General features: G+C 41.0%; 1 long non-coding RNA gene across 1 annotated transcript in view; it reads right to left on the bottom strand.

Moving 5' to 3' along the window:
* Window positions 1–544: 544 nt before the first annotated feature.
* The window catches only part of LOC143676487 (uncharacterized), a 102,555-nt gene continuing 81,869 nt past the window's right edge, over window positions 545–21,230 (bottom strand). Inside the window, exons 2-3 of the long non-coding RNA XR_013172124.1 lie at window positions 4,950–5,031; window positions 545–692 (exon numbers count right to left, since the gene is read on the bottom strand). This is a non-coding gene — a long non-coding RNA (uncharacterized LOC143676487). The remainder of the gene's footprint in view (window positions 693–4,949; window positions 5,032–21,230) is intronic.

Below are 21,230 nucleotides of genomic sequence, written 5' to 3'. Positions count from 1 at the left end.
TGCGTTCTCTGCAACTTTCGCTGTATTTGGTTCTCTTAATTCTATAGGTGACATCTACTTGGATTCATTTCATATTTTAGTACTCTCCCTTTCAAGTACTTCTCTTTCAATATCTTCTCATGGTTCCTTTTTTAAACCATCATTATATTTTCCTAACATTGTCCAAATTAGTAAATTTTAACAGTTAGTAAAATGTAAATGAATAGCTCTAATTGCCTTACAAACCTCTACAGCCATAAAATACTAGCTGCTGTTGATGAACGTTGGAAGAAAAGCTCCATCTTTTGATGTACATTCGGCAACAGATAAATATCCAAAATAGTAATGTCTCTGTCAACCTTTCAATATGTTCAGTACAGTTAAACACCAAATGGAGTAATGGTAACAAGCAAGGAAAATTCTGTATCTTTGCAATGATTTAAATACGACCATGGAAAGAAGGATGGCGGTGTTTTCGGAGGGGGGGGGGGTTCTGATCACCAGATACCGGATGAAATATAACTCAGTGACATATTACCAAGGGCACAGGAAACGGCACGGGAAAATGGAATTCAATTTATTTTGTAGAAAGGAAGACAGAGCATGTATAAATTTCCTAACCGAACGAATGCACAAAGGACAGAAGCTTTTGTTTTTGTTTTCTTAAGTACCAAGGCTGTCACACGTTGATCAGGGAGGCAGATGAGTGATATCTGAGGAGAAAATGAAGGGAAATATTAAGTAGGGGAAGAAAAAAAGGAACAGGGGGAAATAGAGATGAATAGCTTAAACAGGGAAGCTAGGCATGTTGTGAGAAGAAATATGTGGGGAGAAAGGACAGAAGAGGGTCTGACGGCCCCAGAAACCCAGCGGGAACTGGTGGAAGTTCACCCAATGAGAGGCTTTTCCCTTGTGCTAGGAAAAAAAGGTATCCTAAACACCAATTGTTCCCTGAGGCTTTGTGAACCATAGCAACCTGCTAACCACACCAAAGTGAGGGAAACTTTTAAAATCACAGTTCGAGGACCCTTCAATGGCAGAGGAATTACAATGGCAAAAGAATTTATCATTGATAATTCAGCTGCACGATGTCACATGTATTTTATCTCCTGCTTCACAGTCTTATTTTTTGTAGCTTTGCTCTCCGACCACTGATTCTCACTGGGGAGGGTTAAACTCCTGAGGCCCCAGTGCCATCTCCCTACCATTTAAATACAGATCTCTGGGGGTCAGGTCAGGCATTAGCCCACTTTAAAGAACCCCAGATTATTACAGTGTGCGGCAAAGTTTGGGGGCCACTAGACTAGACTACAAAGCCTCTCCAGGGCCAGGATCTGTTGCTTCCACCCTTTTTGTTACCCTCAAAGTATGAGGCGTACAGCAAGTTCATGACACACGTTTGTAACTAATAAAGGCTCGTTTTGTCACCTTCCATCTTTGCGTGTGTTTCAGAGCCAAAGATTTTCACTTCAACCTCATCTCCTATCTCCCACACCCTAGAGTCGGATATTTCCAGTTCCTAATCCTATGACCTCGGACGAGCTACTTCCTCCCCCTGCTTTGGTTTCTCCGTTCGCGGAGTGGGCTTTACCATAAATCTGTTGAGAGAATCAAGTGAGATAATGCAGCAAATCCCTCAGCACAGTGCCTGCCAAACAGTCAACACTCCAAAAAACGTCAGCCGTCATTATTATCCATTTATTCATGAGCTAATTCCCTGCCAACGGGAAGGATTTGTTAAAGTGTTTTGTGAAAAAAGTATCAAGAACTTCTTAACCATAACCTGAAAGGGGGAAAACTAACAGATAAGAGGAAGAAACAATCGTTTTAAAAGGTCAGGAGAAAGTTGAAGACAAGGCATAAAGAGTGTTCATTTTAAATCCAAAGACAACTTAACACCTTATCTTCTAGCCCACACTCCCCAACTAGAGAACAGGAGATTTAAGAAATCAATAAATAATTCATCAGCTGTTTGGGGGAAAAGGAACATATTTCTAGGGAGGGAAACTTATAAATAGAGTCCAAGTTGAACGTCCCTCCCTTATCTTCCTGTGCCTCCGACCCGGCCCTTTAAGCCTGGACAGACTGACTATAGACCCACAATCCAAGGGCCGTAAGGAAGAGGCCTCTGGAATGGGCCCCGGGAACCAGGACTTCACATTCCCGCTGATCCATGCAAGAGGCCTCACTCAGCCTCTGCCCGGCCAGGAAAGCCAGGGCACCAGAAACTCTTCCCAGAGCAGTGGAGCAACTCTTAGGTCCCTGATTTCTAACGCTGCAGGCCTCTCAGCTAGAGTTTTGGGGATCCGATGACAAGGAATTGCGCTATCACACCCCAGGTGAGGGGCACGTGGGCGGCAGGGCTGGGCGGGGCTCCCGGGGCGCCAAGAAACTGCACTGTGAAAAAACGAGCGCTTATCATTGAGTTAAAGGTATTATCTTTAAGCGGTTGAAGTATGAAAGGCAAATTAACCTCAGAGGACCTCAATAACCATCATGGAGGGGTAAAAAGCAGATCCCTCTGGGTAGTAGGGGTTTCACTGAAGGCCAGGAAAGCTAGATGATTGGCTATTATGCTTAAATTGGAATCTGCTTTCACAATAATCAACTTGTTAATTTTCAATGAAATTATTTCAAAGAAATTTCAGCATTTCCTGAACTCTCTTTATTTGCCTCTCTCCTTTTCTTTCACTAGATGGACATAATGTCAATGCTGAAAAGGAAGTATTTACGCCTTTCTTTCAGCAGTTAATTGCTACCTGTCAGGCAGTTAAGGATTGCAGACAAGCCTGAGCAGAGTAAAATGGGTGTCCTTTCAAGGCCAGGAACGCACCTATTCAACAAAAGAGTATTAAGCAGCTGATGTGTGCAGAGCACAGGAGTGGTTTCACTGGAAACCGGTCAATAAACACACTCAGCCAGTAGGGAAACTATTACCCTACTCTCCCCAGCCACCACACTGAACTTTCCCAAACAAGGAACCAAGCCAAAGGTTTACCTGGCAAAAATGCCTTAGGTTTTCTTCCCCATCCACGGAAACTGCAGTTCCTCCCAGCATCATCTTGTGCCCTCTTTGCCCAGATGTCTCAGTCCTAAATTAACCCTTGAACTCCCTGTACAAAGACTCCTTCCTCATTGCCTCTAACCAAGAAGTTTGTGTTTAAGTGTGTGTGTGTGTGCGTGCGTGTGTGTGTGTAGTAAATAGCCTACGACCAGAAACTATTTCTTACAGAGTTACAGGGACAAAATGATTGAAAAAGTATGTGCCAACTTGTCACATTCTCTTAATTCCATTTAGAGTGAGTACAATAAAGTAAGATTTCATTATATCATGGAACAGAGTTTGTACAAAATAGTTCTACTCATTCGTTGAAAGATTAGCTCTGCCTGGATTCAGTCAGTACACATGTCATATTTCTGGAATGTCACTTGACACCAGTCGAAAAAATAAAACAAGCAGGTGCATAATATATTACCCAGAATAAAACAAACATGGCTTCATTTTTAAGTGCCAGAGTTTATTTTGTCCATTAAATCTCCATCAGCTACTCTAGATCTGACATAGAGACTTGGCGCCCTCTTGTGTCCACTTTGAGATAAGATTTGTTCTGCGAATTTTTTGAGCAATTCACCCCGTAACACCCCACTCAGTTCCTAAAAATTCTAAGAGTTCACTCAGAAATCAAATTTATCTTCTCTACATGAATTACTACAGCCATAAAAATATTATTCCATTAAAATACATATATTACATATACAATTTCAAATTAAAAAAATAATCTCTGTATCCATTTGACTCCTTGATCATTTGAGCTGTCTTTTCTATAGAATGTTAGTAACAAAAATATTTTTGACTTTTATGACTAATATGAATTTGTGTGGATGTGTTAATCCTTCAAAAGTTTGGTTTTAAAACGTCTCTCTTTCCAAGTATCCTTTTAAAAGCATTAATTTTTTTACTTAAATTTCTCCCAAAAACTATAATGCAAAATATTTTTAGAAACCCAACCATAAGTTCTATTACTGCAATGATGATACCTATTCAGTATTGTTTGAGATTCCCATGGTTAATGCTATCCTGGCTATTCCCATAAAAAAAAAAAAGGCGAAGGAATATTAGAAAATTGTCTAAACCTGACTTCATGCAGACAAGTTTAGTATTTTGGCAATTACAGTATAAAAGGTCACATTGCACATTAAAGTTAATTTTCCCAATTCACATCTAATAAAGCATCCACCTTAGTCCTTTTCCTTGCTTGGTGGAGATATCATAAAACACGATTTGGCACCTATGTTATAAGCCATCTGATCCCAGCCCTATTCCTCATTACTAAAATTTAGCTCAGATGGCATACATCAAAATCTAACCACCCAATTTATATTTACACTGTATTCTGATATATGACCACGTTTGTCTGGGACACAGGCTTTATTTCTCTTAAAGGCATCATTAAACTCCCCAAGGGAATTCACTAAACTTAACTCCAAAGGCAAGAGGCCTGGCAAACTGACAAATAAGGGCTATTTCAGAAGCTTCCAGAGACAAAATAAATACCTTATAAGTCATAAGAAGTCTCACAATCATGAGAACAAAGAGAAGTAATTTAAAGCAGGAATCTGCAGAAGCAGCTGTGAGGTAGAATAAGGATGTGATAAAAAGACAGAGAACTGGGACTGGAATCAAAGTTTTGCCAAGATCTGGATCAGATCTGGTCATTTCTCTGAGCCTCAGTATCATCATCAGTAAAATGGGGATAATAACTCTTTATGAATTATTAATGAGATAGCACATAATACTTATTTAAGGAAAAAGCTAAGGTTTAAAATAGGCAATTAATCGATCTTTGTAGCTTAGCTATTTAATACAGGGCTAGAAGTAATTACACTAAAAATTCCCTTTCTTGGGAATATGTATTTATTCTTTCAGACCCTGAGAATAAATCTGAAATGATAGGTAAGTATACAATTACCAAGATAAACTCCAAGAGTTCTTGTCTGAGTTTCAGAGGACAAGCCACTGGGGCACACACTTCTGGGTTATTCTTCATCTCCCTGCAGAACGAAAAAAAAAAAAAGGCTTCCTAGTTTTTATGAGTCACATACTATAATATACATATTAACTTCAAAGGGTGCTTCTGTCATCATTTTTTTTATTGTCTTCTCAGCGATTAAAAACAAAAAGGAACATGTCAGGATTTCATTTTATAATTACTTCCCTCTGTCTTCCCTCACTGCTTTCTCCTACTCACTTCCTCTCAGAAAGGAAAGTTTGGCCAAGTATTTTAATCATTAAATTTCTCACCATCTGCATAAGAAGTAATAATGCAAATGAGTGGTGCAGAAAATCAGAAGGCATCTTAATGGACATGAAAATAAAAGACTTGTTAAATTCTCCATCTCCAGTTCATCGCTGTGAGATGAGCCATCTCATCCCCATCCCAGGCTAGAATGGATTCCTCCATCCTCAGAGTGTCGGAGAACGTTGTCCTTGCCTTATTAAAGTTGGACTTGTATTTAGTTGACTGAGGGCAAGCTCCTTGAGGGTAGGAACCAGGTCACAGTCACCTTGTTTTAATTTTCCAAGTGCTTCGCACACTGTCTTAGAAAGCCGTGAGGCATGCGGGAAAGGCTTTCCCTCACTGGGAACCAAAGCCCTGGTTAAGAGTCCTGATTGCTCCACGTACGCTGAAAGTCCTCGGGCAAGTCAAACACTGTACTGAATTTTAATTTCCTACCCTGTAAAGCGGACTAATAGAATCTCTCTATCTCTCAAGATGGTTGACAAATATTTAAAAAAAAAAAAAAAAAGACAATGTACACAAAATTGCATTTTAAACTGTGCAACACACAAAAAAGGGTTAGTTTGTCTATTAGCTTAAGAAGAGCTAAAGACAAATATGTGATATAGGAGCTAAACACAGAATGTGCCATTCTGTGGGCAGACACATTAAGAAAGGTAGCAATGGGCGGGCCGCGGTGGCTCAGCGGGCAAGAGTGCTTGCCTGCCATGCCGGAGGACCTCGGTTCAATTCCCGGCCCCAGCCCATGTAAAAAACAAACAAACAAACAAAATATAATAAAACAAGAAAATGTTTAAAGATGTTTCCCTTTCTTCCATCCTTCCTTCCTTCTCTCTGTCTTTCCTTCCCTTCCTCCCTTTCTAAAAAAAAAAAAAAAAAAAAAAAAAAAAAAAGAAAGGTAGCAAGGAGTCCATGGAGCAGAGTGAAATTGGAGGGATTTAGCTGTGGGGTTGATTTTGCATGGGAGCAGGTAATGGAGCCAGATGGACCTGGCGTCCATTCTGCCATTCAATGAGCATTTATTGCAGACCAATATCGAATGAATGCTTATTGAACCATTTCTGTGTTCCAGGCACTATTCCAGGCTGTGTACAAGCATCATTTCACAGGATCCTCAAAACAACCCTATATGGTAGTTACTATTATTACCCCTATTTTACTCAAGAGGAAGCTAAATCACAGGGAATTTAAACAACCTACGCAAGGTCACACGGCAAGGAGGTGGAGGAAGTAGAGGGATGGCGTCTCACCAGGCACTCAGAGCCACCATGCCCTGTGGCCATCCTCTCCTGAGCACCTGCGCCTGGGGTTCAGTGGGGAGCCTAGCAAACATGACCCTGCCCTCATGGTCCTTCCAAACTAGACCTAGCATCGAACACTGATGACCACAGAAGGTGAGACACCCAACTGAGATGTAAGGAAACTCAGGTGTCTCCTGGGGTCTCCCGTGAAGAGAGAAACAAGTTTTTTTTTATAAGAAGAATAGTTAGGGAAGAGATCAAGGAAGCAGTTATGAAAATTGGAAAGAAATAGACGTGGGAGATATACTTAGCTCTGATGGAGACACATACACATACATACTCTCAGAGAGCCAGGCCCAAAGTACCCTTCCGGAGGAGAAGACAGGATATAAGGTTCTGGGGAAGAAGGCGTTAGATGGGAGCTAAAGAGTAATAGCCATCTCCATGACTACATAAAACTCTATGGCCTGGGATCACCTAACTTCACATCCTCTCCTCATCATGAGCTACAGAGTGAATGTGGCTTGCTCACCTCCTCATCACAAGGAAGCCTGCTCCCTCCTCTCTTTCCTCACCTAAGCTCCAACCTTTAATCTCCTTTTGCATGTCTGTAGTAGTTGCCTTCCTAGTCTGCCAGATTTCAGACCCTCTCCCCTCCTTCTTCTCGCTGTTCCAACCACCATGTTCTCACCAGAGGAATGGAATCACAGCACTCCCTTGCTTCAAAGCTTTTGGTGGCAAAAAGCACAAACTCCTGCATGTTTTTCTATCACCATCTGTCCCTGTACCTCCTCATTGTCACTGACTCTCTTTCAAAGCATAATTGCTTGTATGACCTCAACCACATCCGATTGTCTCCTACCCCATAGATTAGACATGCATTACCTCTTTCTGGAATGATCTTCTCCCTTCATCCGTTCAGCATCTCATGTCCTTGTAGCGCAAACCCGCTTCCTCTGCAAAGACTTCCCTCCTAAACCTTTGTCTTGCAATGGAATTAATCACTGCCGTCTCCGTGTGGCTTCTCTACATTGCACACACTATAATGATCAGGTCTCTTTTTACTCACCTTTGTATACAAAGCATCTGGCCCTATGCCCGGAATAGGGTTGGTCCTCCCCAAATGGTTACCAGATGGAAGTGGATTTAATGACTATGACCATGGCCGTACAAACTGTGTGCTGACTACAGACCAGAGGATGGGCCGCAAGGGATGAGAAGGGTGCCTGCGCTCTCCCTGCTGAAGCAAAAGAAAATTTCACACCCTCCATTAAGGGATGGTCAGGAAAACAGGAGGTCTGGTGGCTGATACAAGGGCCACTGGAAAGGCAGCACCTGGGAGATGTGTTGGGCTGAAAAAAGATGGTGGAATGAGAGGAGAGGATAAAAGAAAGAGATGGCATGAACTGGTAGAGGGGATGGGTTTAAGAAAGACAGGCTATTGGGCCTCAGTTTTGAGACAAATCTCCAGAGTAAAAGTCTGGGAGGTGATCAAACAAAAGATGGAGAAGAAGAAGAAATAGAAAAAGCAGCAGCAGCAGCAAGAATGAAATTGAATGATGGAAGTTCACGAGTAGCAGGGAAAGACAAAGAAAAAGCAAATAAAACTGGAGACACTTAGACTGATGGGAAAAGAAGTGTCAGCAAGTGGAGGAAAAAGGTCATTGATGAAATGTTTTGTTTCTTAAACCAATAACTTGTCCTAAAATAGTAACAGAATTTGCTATTAATTTTATGTTACACTCATCTTTCAGAAAAACATCTTTGGGAATGATGAGCCCTCAAATGACTTAATATGTTTTCTTTGAAGTTTCATGGATTTATCATGGCTGTCAACATTAATTATATTGTTTATCATAATTTTCCTTTTAGGGAACACTCCTAGAAAATGCTTCAGAATGTGGTTTTGAAAAAAAAAGACACCATGAAATTATCTTGAATTAATATGAGCGAAGATACTAAGAACATTCAAAAAATACCAAACAGAAAATTTAATTCAATTTTTTCCCACAAAAGTTCAACAAATACTAATAAAGGGATGACTTGTAAAATCAACAGTCTCACCCTTCCTTGCCTAAAGAATCAAATTGGTTCAAAAATGAAGCCAAACTTTTTACATTAAAAGCAACTGGCATACTAAAATAATTATTTATAAGTAATAACATGTTGGTCTGAAACTTTAGATACCAGCCCTGACTCTCAGGACTGGGAAAATGTGCTTGGCCCAGTTAAGAAGCCACTGAAACACTGTGGGTTTGGCATTTCAAGTCAAACCCAATCCCTTTGCTATTTGAGTTCATTTATTCTTGGCAAAATGTAACTTCCTGCCCCTAAGAAGAAAGATTTTTAAAGTCTCATAAACATTATTCCAAAGTTTTCTTGGACTTCAAAAAGCTCTTACAAAACAACATTTTTATTAGATAAATTTATGGAACAAAGTGCATAAGGATTACATTTGCTTATATCTTAAATAAGTAACAATTAGGGCAAAACCAATGGGATGTAGGGCTTGGGGAGGCTTAGCAAAGGAGAAATCCACAAAGGACCACTTTACCATGAGCTACAGGAAAATCATAATCTCTAAAGAGGGAATGTGCTCTCTATCTAGGAAATCTAGAACTTGGGGGCAGTCCTAATTTTTTTCAGATTATCAAAGCCCAAAATTTACCACCAGGAGAGGCAACCTTACCCTAGGGTCAATCAGAACTTTAAAAGGTGAAAGCAAAAATATCTGTCTGCTGATCTTTTTGTTAAGTAATGTGGATTTTCCAGCAACTTCTCATGAAAACCATTATCCCAATTTCCCTTTTATAAAGCAAATAATGACTCTCATCAGGCCTGTTCCAACACCAAGAGACAAAAAGAACCTTGATAGCCCGTATTACTTACTTACTTGGTGGGCCATGTCTTCAAGAGATGGAGAGGTTGAGAGTTGCTTTCTTCAGGAAAGAGTAAACATGCAGGAAGAGCCACGCTGTGGACCGGGAAGCCCCCAAAGGCTGAGAGTGTCCCCAAGCTCACAGTCTAGGCAAAGTTCAGTGTCAAAAGAAATCGTCTAAAGAGTTCTCAGCTCTTCCAGATGATCAATCAAGTTGATTAATAATTTCATGTTTTGCGAAGTGGGTTAGGTTGGAAGTCTTGGGATTTAGTCCACCAGATTTAGATAGAATAGCAGCACCTTGTTTACCCAAAAGTCACTATAGCATTACTCACTAACCACCTGACCACTTATAAAAATGAGTTCCAGGCCAACAACCCCCCTGGCCCATCCCACCCATAAAAGTCTTTATCCATCAGATTTTCCTCCAGGTAGCCCACTGTTGTAAATTTTCAATAATACAATGCTAAAACACTGCGAACTGATTGAGAAGGGAAATGCAATCCTTGCAAAAGACAGAACCAGTGAAAGTGTCTTTGAGATCTGCTCAAATTATAGGCAAAGTTGTTCCACATCCTGCCCTGAAAGGCATTCGGACCTATAACTTGGAGAGGAGGACAGCTCATGGCTGAGGATGGTCAGGGAGACAGTGAGTCCGCAGTCAGTAGCCGGGAAAGAGACAGGAGAAAAGGGGGTGTCAGAGTTGAAGGACTGAAGGTAAACACTCCGGATGGGCCAGGAACATGCTGTAGGTACCAGAGAGCAAGGATAAGTCTTGGATACCAGGGACAGTGATAACAGATCAAAGTATTCCATTTAACAAGCTCTCATTGACAAGTTGTATAATTATAATATTAAATTATTGTCATCACTATTATTATTATCGTTAATTGAAACATTTTGATTTATAAAGATTGTAAGCTCATTTCTGGGGGAGCGAGTCAAAAGGGAAACGTTAAAATAAAAAATACAAAAAGGAAGTCATAATACAAAAGAAGGTTGTAAAAAAGATATACATTTAAGTCATTAATGATATCATTAAGTAAGGGATGTATATGTGTTCATATGCCAATATACATGTATCCATGTACAGTGTATATATACACACACACGTATTTGCTATTTCATTTACACACATCAGTTGATAAACAGATGCATGTATGTATATGAAATAGTTAATATATCTTCTCGTGAAGTAGGAAAGGAGCATAGACAGAATAATTGTGAGTGAGCTGAGCTAATAGAAAAATAGAAGGAATTCTACCCGGAATAGGAGGGTCTTATCAGCAAGCCTAGTGTGATAAGTAACCCAGGGCAGCTGCCCTTGACCATGTCTGATAGTCACAAAAAACAACCAAGTAGAAGGAAGTTTCCACGGTGTACTGCACAATAAAGTAGAAACACTGGCCAAAGAGGAGGACTCATTGAGCAGACTGATTTCCCCACCTCCTAGGAGCTAAAGCATTAGGGAGACCACAGACCATCATAAAATACGAATAAGGAACACACATTCTAATGATGAAAACATAAATGAAAACCTTGATTATTAAAAGATACTCAGCCTAGGGTGGGCCACAGTGGCTCAGTGGCAGAGTTTTCGCCTGCCATGCTAGAGATCCGGGTTTGATTCCTGGTGCCTGCACATGCAAAAAAAAAAAAAATATATATATATATATATTCAGCCTAATGATCAGTATGCAGCTTTGAAGCTTTGGGGCTAAATAAGCAGGCCCCACGACAACCCAAGGCTTCTTGGTCCTGACAGCCAGATCTTGTAACCCTGCCAGTCTGAGGCGAAGTCTCTTTTTATCCTTGTCTAATGAGATGATCAAGACCTGAAATCCTCAGAAGGCAGCCTCAGGAATAAATAGGAATAAGGATAAACATTGAAGTAAAAATAAAGACAAGGATCAAGATGTCATATTCATTGTTTTAATAGTAAGTGTGTTGAGCACTTTTATAATCCCTGTAGATTTGCATTTGGTCTGTCTTTAAAGGTCTAAAATTTTTAAAGATAACCTAATCTGTTAAACTCGTGTTAACAATTGATTATTTAGAAGCCTTTGAGTAAATGTACCATTATGATTAAAACATTGGGGAAATTTTTAAAATAAATTTTATGAGTGACATGAGAAGGTTTCGTATAATTATTTAATTTATAAAGAAATGCTGGTAGTTTGGTAAATAGATAAGAGTAATAAATAAGTCCGCTAAAGAAAGTGACTTTATATAACTTCCCATCCTCAAAGTGCCCTTTGTCAGAGAATTACCTATCCATTCTTTGTTCAATTTAAAACTAATGTAGAGTTGTAGTTATTTATTTCATTACATTAAATGTAAGTTATTTTGGTAAGCTTAATTCCCTTCTTCAAGATATTCTTATGTAAATTAGCCTGAAGCTCTTGGTAGCCTGGAATTGATCGTCCCACCGATTCTATCTCCAATACTTCCCAAACCAATACCTTTTAGAGCAATTGCTAGAAAAGGACGTGGCAAAGCCTTGCTTATTTATTTACTTATTTATTTTTAAGGAGATCGGAGAGAGCAAACTTTTCAAAGTGTTTATATGAAATGGTTATTGTTCAGAAAAGTCACGGGGGAGCGAGAATAAAAATGAAACTCCTGGCGGGCCGCGGTGGCTCAGCGGGCAAGAGTGCTTGCCTGCCGTGCCGGAGGACCCCGGTTCGATTCCCGGCCCCAGCCCATGTAAAAAACAAACAAATAAACAAAATATAATAAAACAAGAAAATGTTTAAAAATGTTTCCCTTTCTTCCTCCCTTCCTTCCTTCCATCCTTCCTTCCTTCTCTGTCTTTCCTTCCCTTCCTCCCTCTCTCTTAAAAAAAAAAAAAAAAATGAAACTCCTAAAACGGAAAGAGCATTTGCAAGTGTATAAAGTGACACGGGAGTGACATCGGTTGGTTATACACGCCTACCTCACGTCATAAACAACAACAATAACGACGATGAAAGCTTAAGTGAGAGGAGGACTACTGGAAAGGCGTTTCATACAGAAAGGGGCTTTTGCTCCTGGGGCCGAGTCCTTTCCTGAGCAAAGGGGCGGTGAGCGCTTAGCACAGGCTGGCGAGCCCGGCCTGTCCCGTCTTCCCGCCGCAGGACCCGCCCGCCCGCCAGGCCCTGTGAATGGGTGACGCGGAAGGAAGACCCAGCATCAGGCCGTGCCCTGCGCCTATCTGCAGAGTGAGATCGTTCTTTCTCCAGGGATGGCTCCCGAGTTCTCTAAGTTAAAATGGGGGCTGCAACCACCTTTCCACCTCCCGCTGAGCCTGCATAACCAGCCCCTCCTGCCTTCTCCCCAGGAGGCCCGAGTTCCCAGCGCGTGGAGAGAGCCAGGTGAGCAAAACTGGGAGCACCCCAGGATTTGCCTGGTTCTGGATTTCCGGTGAGCCCCGGCACCCTGGGCTGGCCCTGGATGGCGCTACCTGTGAGATCCATGGAAATCTTCCACCCTTAGTTTTCTAATCTGCACCTTGGCCTGGGACTGAACTCTGCTGGAAGTTCTGGACTTTGCAGAAACTTATCCCTATCTTTTCTACTATTCCACGCACTTTCTAGCGCCTTTGAGTATTTTAAAAATGTGTAACTCTTGTACATGTGGCAGAACAGGAGCGTCACATAGTCCCGGATGCCACCCCATAAAGTCCTCGTTAATTCCAGTGGGGTGAAAGTGCCCATACCTGGAGAGGTCTGGCAGAGCCCACCTCAATCACAGGACGGACACTGGCCTCATTGGTATCAGGACAGATAGAATTATCTGTCTTCAGGTGTGAGGCAAAGGGAAGGGCACAATATCATCCGTGTAATTATTCCTGCCAAAAATATTCAACCTGAATCCAATCAAAAGCAATTCTGAAGTTATCGGTTTAGACTCTTCAAATTGGTACTGCTCTAAAGACAAAAATAAAAAGGCAAGGAGAATGGTAAAGGAGACAAGGTAGCTGCAAACACGACCCTACATTAGATCCTGATTCGAAAAAAAAAAGGAAAGAAAGAAAGAAAATTAAAAAGGCTACAGAGCACATTATTGACAAATTGGAGAAATTTTAAATTGGATATAAAACAATATAGGATGTAGGATGATATTATTATATCAAGTCAAATTTATTGTTATCAATGCTGACATTATCTTACTTTGGGGGTGAAACTTAAGAGATGAACCAAATAAGGCAAAAGCTCAGTGAACTTAGCGAAACTAGTTAAAGAGTACATGTGTTGTACTAGTCTTTCAAAATTTCTGTCTGAAATCTTTTTTAAATAATTTTTTTTTGGAAAACGTATGCACACCAGAACTAAACTACCGAGACATAGTGGGCCTATTAAGCTTGCAGCCTACCTATGATGCATTCTTGCAAAGAGAATAAAAAAGAAGGAAAAAACAAAAGCTGACTATACCCAAGTCTCTAGATTCATCATCCATTCACAGCAGTGATGGTGGGTAGAGGACAGAGGTCCAGGAAGCCACAGGCAAATCCAGGGCGGCACATCCTTCAGGACAGCTGCCCTGGTGTCTGCAATACAGGGGAAAGTAGGGGGGAGGACCCATCTAGATAAAAGACATGACATAACAACCAAACATAAGGTATGTACCTTCCTCAAATCAAAACATGAGCAAACCAACAGTAAAAAGGATAGTTTTGAGGCAATGGAGGACATTTGTTTATGGCCTGGGTATTAGATGACACCAAAGGACTATTGTTAATTGCACTGAGATGATGGCATTGTGGCAAGAAAATGTCCATATTTTAAATAAATTCCTAATAACAGGGATAAGGATGAAATGACTGATAATTGCTTTCAAATACTTCAGGGGTAAAAAGGAAGGAAAGCAGGTAGGTATAGCCAAGATGGAAGAGTCCGACTGAGTGAAGTTATTTTTGGTAAGCTGGGTGATGGATGCTTTTGCTATTTGCAAAAGCTGTGGGAATGCAATGTTCCAGAAATTGGTTGGCTTTTTCAATGCGGGTTTATTAGGTTACAAATGTACAGTTCTAAGGCCATGAAAATGCCTATTAAGGCATCAAGAGGAAGATGCCTTCTTGGAGGAAAGGTCATTGGCATTGGGTTCCTCTGTCCCACGGGAAGGTAGATGGCTCTATCTGCCAGTCTTCCTCTCCTGGGTTGGTGTCAGCGGCTCTCTCTCTCCTCTGGAGGCTTTTCTCTGGATTTACTCTCTTAGCTTCTCTGAGGTCTCTGAGTTTCATCTGTCTTTTACCTCTCATACCTTACTTGCTGGAATTAAGGCCCACCTTAAATGGGCTAGGTCACATCTCCATGGAAACAGTCTCATCAAAAGTTCCACCCCGCAATAGGTCTGCCCCCACAGGGGTGGATTAAGAGAACATGGCCTTTTATGGGGTACATAACAGCTTCAAACCAGCACAGACATATTGGGACTCATTGCAAATTCTGTACTTGTGTGTCTGAAAATTTTTGCATTAAAAATCGAATACAGTCTAGTCAATATGCATTCTGCTTAGCCCTTACTCAGTATTTCTACCTTATTGGAATTTATTATTTTTCTTGAACAAGAAACTTCAATAGAAGAGTTGTTAGTGCACATTCAGAAGCCAACATCAAGAAAATAAAGTTATTTTCAAGATATTAGTAGCCAGAGTCTTTAGTGGGATTTGAAGTGGGAAACAGCTCAGTTTAAAAAGAAGAGAATGAAACAGTTGTTGACACAAGGACCAGGGATAGATTATCACTTATCTTTTTCAAGTATTAGTTAAATAAATTACCTTTAACAAATACAAATCTTGTAAAACTTATCTTATCTTGACTCTTTGGTACTCAGAACCAATTGATGCAAGTTGGGCAGGAATTACTATTGACAGAAATGTAGCCGACTGCCTTCCCTAATCCTTGTCAGAAATATGCTCCAATTATTCCTCTAACAGACAATATATGAAGAGAGGCTTTAAGATGCTGTCTCAGCTCACTAAGGTGAGAAAGACAGCAGAATGCAATGGAAAGTATGTGCAACTAAATTCTAAGCCTGGCCCTCCTATCAACAAGAACTGTGACTTCACACATATCACTTACTCCCACAGGCTACACAGTTTTTTGTTTTGTTTTGTTTTGTTTTTAAATTAAGTTGGAAGAGGGATTGTGTAGTCCCTTCCTACTCATTTTCTAATAGAGCTTCTCAGGACAGGAACCTTTTCATACTTATTGGTCATTCCATACCCCACATTCAGCCCAGGTCCTGGAACATAGGAGTCCAATTTATATTTAGTAAAGAAAGAGAAAGAAACATAATATAGCTGGTTAAACTTGAGAACAACTCTAAAAAACCTAGTGACCCAGAAAATTTTTATCTATCTCTTTGCCCTGGATCTTTTCAGGTTTAATCATCTTTCCCCTCAAAAGAGACCCATTAAGTGAAGAACAGCATATATCACGATTGTGCCACTAGAGGGCAGCAGGAACCTACCACAGAATAGACACCAGCCGCTCGGACCAGAGCCTGCACAATTCCACACAGCTGTGAAGGATTGCTGCTGCTCTAACTGGTGTCTTTCCTACGCCCCTCCTCTGGTTTTTAATTATAAGAAATCAATAAAGAGCTCTGCTATTAATGGGAACAAAAATGTTCCGTGCTTTCAGTCCCAGCCGGCTGATATTGTATTTTAAGTGTCAATATTTTCATCATGGATTTTTCTCCTTTGATTTTTTTTTTAATATTTCACTAAAATATTATTTGTGTCAATATTTTTATCATAGATTTTTCTGTCCATTAATTTTTGCTTTTTCAAAAATATTTCACTAAAATATTATTTATTTCAATTACTGAGGTTTAGGGCACTCCCTTTAAATTTTGCATTAAAAAACACACTGCTCCAGTGGCCTACAAAATAATTGTACAAAGAAACGTGGCAGAAATAGGGTGGGACACACTGAAAGAACTAGTGCACAACAGAGTCTTCAAAGCACTTAACAGTGCATTAATAATAATCAGTGTTTGTACAACAAGCAAGGAGAAAAGGTATTCAGTGCCTGGATACTCAAAAAATGAATGCATAGGTAAAAGATGAGACCTTCCTCTGTTTAACCCTTTTACCTGTTTTCTTTGTATTGCTTCATGATCTTTTAAATAACCTCTCTTCTTTGATAACTTAATCTGCTTCACTCACTTCCACCTTCCAAGCTACTCACACTTTTTTTTCTTTAATTTAATTTTATCTCCCTTCAATTCTCTCCCAGATATCCCCTCTTACATAGTGAAATTTCCCGTAGTTCTCTTCCCTGGACTATCTTAAACTTTTTCTTAGAGCCCAGAGGAAGTAAAAAGATGGGGAAGGGGAAAAAGAAAGAAAACAGAATGAGCTACAGAGCAGGGGAAAAATCTGCAAGCTGTGCCTAGAATCCAGGTCTCTGCAATTAGTCTACAAGCTCCCCAGGCACACTGGACCTAGCACGGCACTGTGCACCAAACAGATGCCCAATATATGTTAGTCGATATGGATTAGTGATGCCTTCACAGAAATTGTGAAAAGTCATAAAATGCAATAACTTTAAAGAATGTCCTATAAATGACTGCTTCAAGGGCCTCACAAGTGACAAACATCTATCAATATTGTTGCTAATTCCTTTCTTGCCTCTCTAGCCTCCCAGTGATTGCAAGTGCTCAACTCTTGAAAAGTGCCCAGGTCAAAGGCTCTGCATTTCCCAGGCTCCCCTTGGGACATTGCCCTAGGGCCAATCGACACCAGGCCATGGGCACTGCCACTTTTTTGTTTTTTTTCTGGACTTGGCAAAGCATTTACCGTGGACGAGGTCGGGGAGCTGCATCGGTCCTGCTCACTCACACATCCTGCTCAGCGTCTTCCTTATCCCTCCAGACTAACTCTGCACCCATCTCCACCTGCTCTCCGTCCTAGGGAGCCCCACCACCAGGCTCCCAGCCCTCTGATTCTGGTTTAGTTTAGCCAATGGGGAGTCCTGCCAAGCTTCAGACAGAGGAAGGAAACCTATGGTTTCCCAGACAAGTTTGCCCAGGAATGACTCTGTCCCTAGAAAGGTCCTAATTAACACCAGCATCCCCTATACCTACACCAAGCACTGCCTCTACTAGCAGGATGGCCTTAGATTTGGGCCCATGGGGCCACTGAACCTTTACCCAAAGTTCCCCAATTCTTTACCACGTGCAGTATATTCAGGGACCAGAATTCTCCATCCAAATAGTTCCTGATCTGGCTTCCAGGAAAGGGAGGAAGGGAGAAAAAGAAGGAGTGAGAAAGGGAGGAAAGGAGAACAGAAGCTATCTTTTCTCCGTAGCCAGAAGGATCCTCTCCAGCCACAGTACAAAATTCTATGGGCAAAGAATGGGACCCCGGCAAATGTGCAGGTTGTGAGAGCTTAAAATGCCTAAATGTTTTCACTCAATTGTCTTCAACTCCTTTACTATCTTCTGCTAAATATCGTTACTATAGATACCGGCCTGTTTGACAAAGAAAACAAACATGGCCATTTAAATCTCCAAAGTATAGACCCAAGGCTTTAAGATAATTAAATGATTCATGCATGAAGAGGTTTTTCAGAGAAACTGCTATCTACAAGGAAATGAGGGTGTGACAAAGGTGAGAAGACATCCCTGTTCTGGGAGCCCAGAGCTTTGAAGGAACATTGGAAGGGCCGCCCAATGTGCTACAGTACGTTAGAGGTTCCCACAGGGACTTCCAGCATAGCGCACTCAGGCTAATTTGTAAAAAGTCACCATCCATAAAGGGCATACGGGCAAAGGAGTTACATTTATTTAAATTTCCAAAACATACCTGTTCATCCTGTAAGAGCCTATTGGACATGAAACAAGAAAACACATTTCAATAGTTCGTGGACACTGGTTTTAGATTTTCCAAACTTTGAACACTGTTTCAGAGCCCTAGGAATCTGGCCCCAGAATCTGGGGTGTAACCATCTTCATTCCAGAAAGAAGCACAGAACTCCAGGCAAGCCTCAGACGCGCCTCCCTGTGACTCTCTGCCCCTGGCTGACCGCAGCCCTGAATGAGCGGTTTCACTCCCAGACTTTGCCACCCTTATCTTTAAACGGTGCGATTAACTTCACTTCCCTCAAAGGAAGTATCACAGAAGCATTATTATTGAGAAGATCAAACAAAATGGAGTTACACAGAAGTCTCTGTACATTTTCCAAAGTACCGTTAAAGTCTAATTACTGTATTTTTCTTAGTACCGTCATAAACATGTATTTGAATTTTAGAAAAAATACAGAAGAAAGCAATATGGATCCATATCGGTGTGATTCTGAAGGTGATTCTGAAAATGTTTTAGGGCAATTGAAGCATACTTCAGAGTAGAGGGGTCAACTCTCGTTTGGATTTATCAGTTCTGTTTAAAATCCTAAACAGTTTACTTATACTCAGAATATGTATGTTCAAATCCCCTACTAGTCACCCCCTCTGATCCCCCTAAAATTAAGTACTGATAGATTTCACAGACAACCAAAACATGGATTCAAGGCTTTAGACTGGAAATTCATTAGGAGGTTTAATTGTGGAACAAGAGACTAAAGCTATCTAGACTTAGAACTTTATTTTGACAAAAATCTTAGTCCGGGTAGTGGGCTATTCCTTAAATAATCTAAAATGTGGCATATGTTCTCTACCAGGAAGATGCACAGACACACACACATGCACACTAGGCTGGGGGACCCTTAAAAACCCTGTACGTGTCCTTATCTGTGCATGCTCATGATAATTTTCTCTGTTTATGTCTGTTCCCCTACCCTAGACTGAAGGCTCTTTGAGTGCATCCTAATTCTGATTTGCATTGTAGCTCTGTGCTCTGCAGTGTTGCTCTGTAGTGGCTGACACACAGCGCATGCCAAGAAAATGTGCAGATGATGGGAAATGGGGATGAGGGGGCAGAGTCAGAGGTAAAAGTAGTTGTGCACTGGCGATCTCTTGACACTACCTTGGAAGTAATGCTGGCCAACCTCTTTCTTACTCCACCTGCCTGGAAAAGAGAGCTGTATGGCCCAAACCATACGCTTCCAGCAGACCCATGGAAAAGCCTAATCACAGCCACCAGGAACAGATATTGAACCACTGTAACTCGAGAAGTCCAGTTTGCTAAAATGTGTATATGGAAGAAATGAGAAATGAACCAGTGTTAGGAAACTAAAGGGTGTAACAGGTAAGGGAGATGAAAAAAGAGAGAAGAGAACTGAAAGGGGCCGAAAAAGAGGGAAGAAAGCACACATCAAGAAGTTAGCCATATTGAACCACACCCCGGCCCATAATTTCTGCAAGGTAGCAGAGAGGTGACTGTCCTGGTGTCATGGTCAAGTTCATGTGTCAACTTGGCCAGGTGGTGGTACCTGTTTGTCTGGTTGGGCAAGTGCTGGCCTGTCTGTTGCGATGAGGACATTTCATAGAATTAAATCATGATCATGGCAGCTGCATCCACAGCTGATTCCATTTGTAATCAGCCAAGGGGAGTGTCTTCTGCAATGAGTGATGCTTAATCTAATCACTGGAAGCCTTTTAAGGAAGATTCAGAAGGGACAGGCTCTCTTCCTGCTTCAGCCAGCGAACCTCTAAAGTGGAGTTCCTCCAGACCCTCCATTGAAATCATCAGCTTCACAGCCTGCCCTGCAGATTTTGGACTCTGCATTCCCATGGTTACATGAGACACTTTTATAAATTTTATATTTGTGAGTGTTTCCTGTGGATTTTGTTTCTCTGGAGAACCGTAACTAATACACCTGGTATAACCAATCAATGCAGGCTTTCTAACCACCTCCAAGATGTAATATGACTTTGAAAGAGCTTGTGGGGGTAGGGGGGAGAAGGCTAATTATTTCAGGGAAGGTTCAGCCATCATGAATCTGGCCAGGCAAGAAGTCAACTCGTACACGAGTAAATTGTGATATCTTAGACTGAGCACAGCAAACAACACACCAAAACTCCTATAGATTCCCGAGAAGTAGAGTAGAATGTCACAGCAGGCAAGAGCTCGAGGGCACCCAAGAATTCTCAGCCTAAGAACAACCCATTTGATTCACGCTTAAAAAGTTTTCTAAATGGAACCTTGTGGCAGAAATGTTATGCCAGATTTGTGGGCTGGAAATATCCCTCCCATCCAGCTACCTGTTAAATTTATTATTTTTTTTATAATGCAGAGCTAGGAAGACTACAATGTTACAGTTGTTAGAATGTGATGAAGGGGATTAGCCAAACTCCAAAGCCTAAGGAAATAGTTCCCACAAGACACCCTTCAGACACTATTGTAAGTTTGGGGGTCTCCAGGGCCACCCCTACTTCAGACCAGGTGACTACAAACTTGGGGGTTCCCGTGCACTCCTTAGGCTTGATAATTCACTAGAATGACACAGAATTCAGGAAAGCACTATTTTTACAATTAGAGTTTTACAATAATAAAAGGATACAAATGAGAACCAGCCAAAGGAAGAGCCAAATAGGGTGGAATCTTGGAGGAGTCCACATGTGAAGCTTTCACTGTGCTTAGGAAGCATCCGCTCAGCATCAAAGGATGAATCCTTCATTGCTTTCATAATACTTATCACCAGGAAAATAAGAAGAAGACATACATCTAGATACTCAGTGAAAGTACAAAGAGACAGTCCTAAACTCTTCCATATAGAAATATTTTTTGTTCAATGACCCCAAGGCAATTCATTTATTCCTTTTATTTATAAACTGTAAAATTGACGCTGGTACATCTGACTTTCCCTGCCCCCGCCCAAGATGAGCAATGTGGTTTCAAAATAATTTTAAATAATTTTAACCTATTTTGACAAATTATTTGGTATTTTTCATACTTACTGAAGA

Source organism: Tamandua tetradactyla, chromosome 3 (genome assembly GCF_023851605.1).
Source record: "Tamandua tetradactyla isolate mTamTet1 chromosome 3, mTamTet1.pri, whole genome shotgun sequence".
Classification (NCBI taxonomy): Eukaryota; Metazoa; Chordata; class Mammalia; order Pilosa; family Myrmecophagidae; genus Tamandua; species Tamandua tetradactyla.
This window is presented reverse-complemented; position numbering and strand designations above follow the sequence as displayed.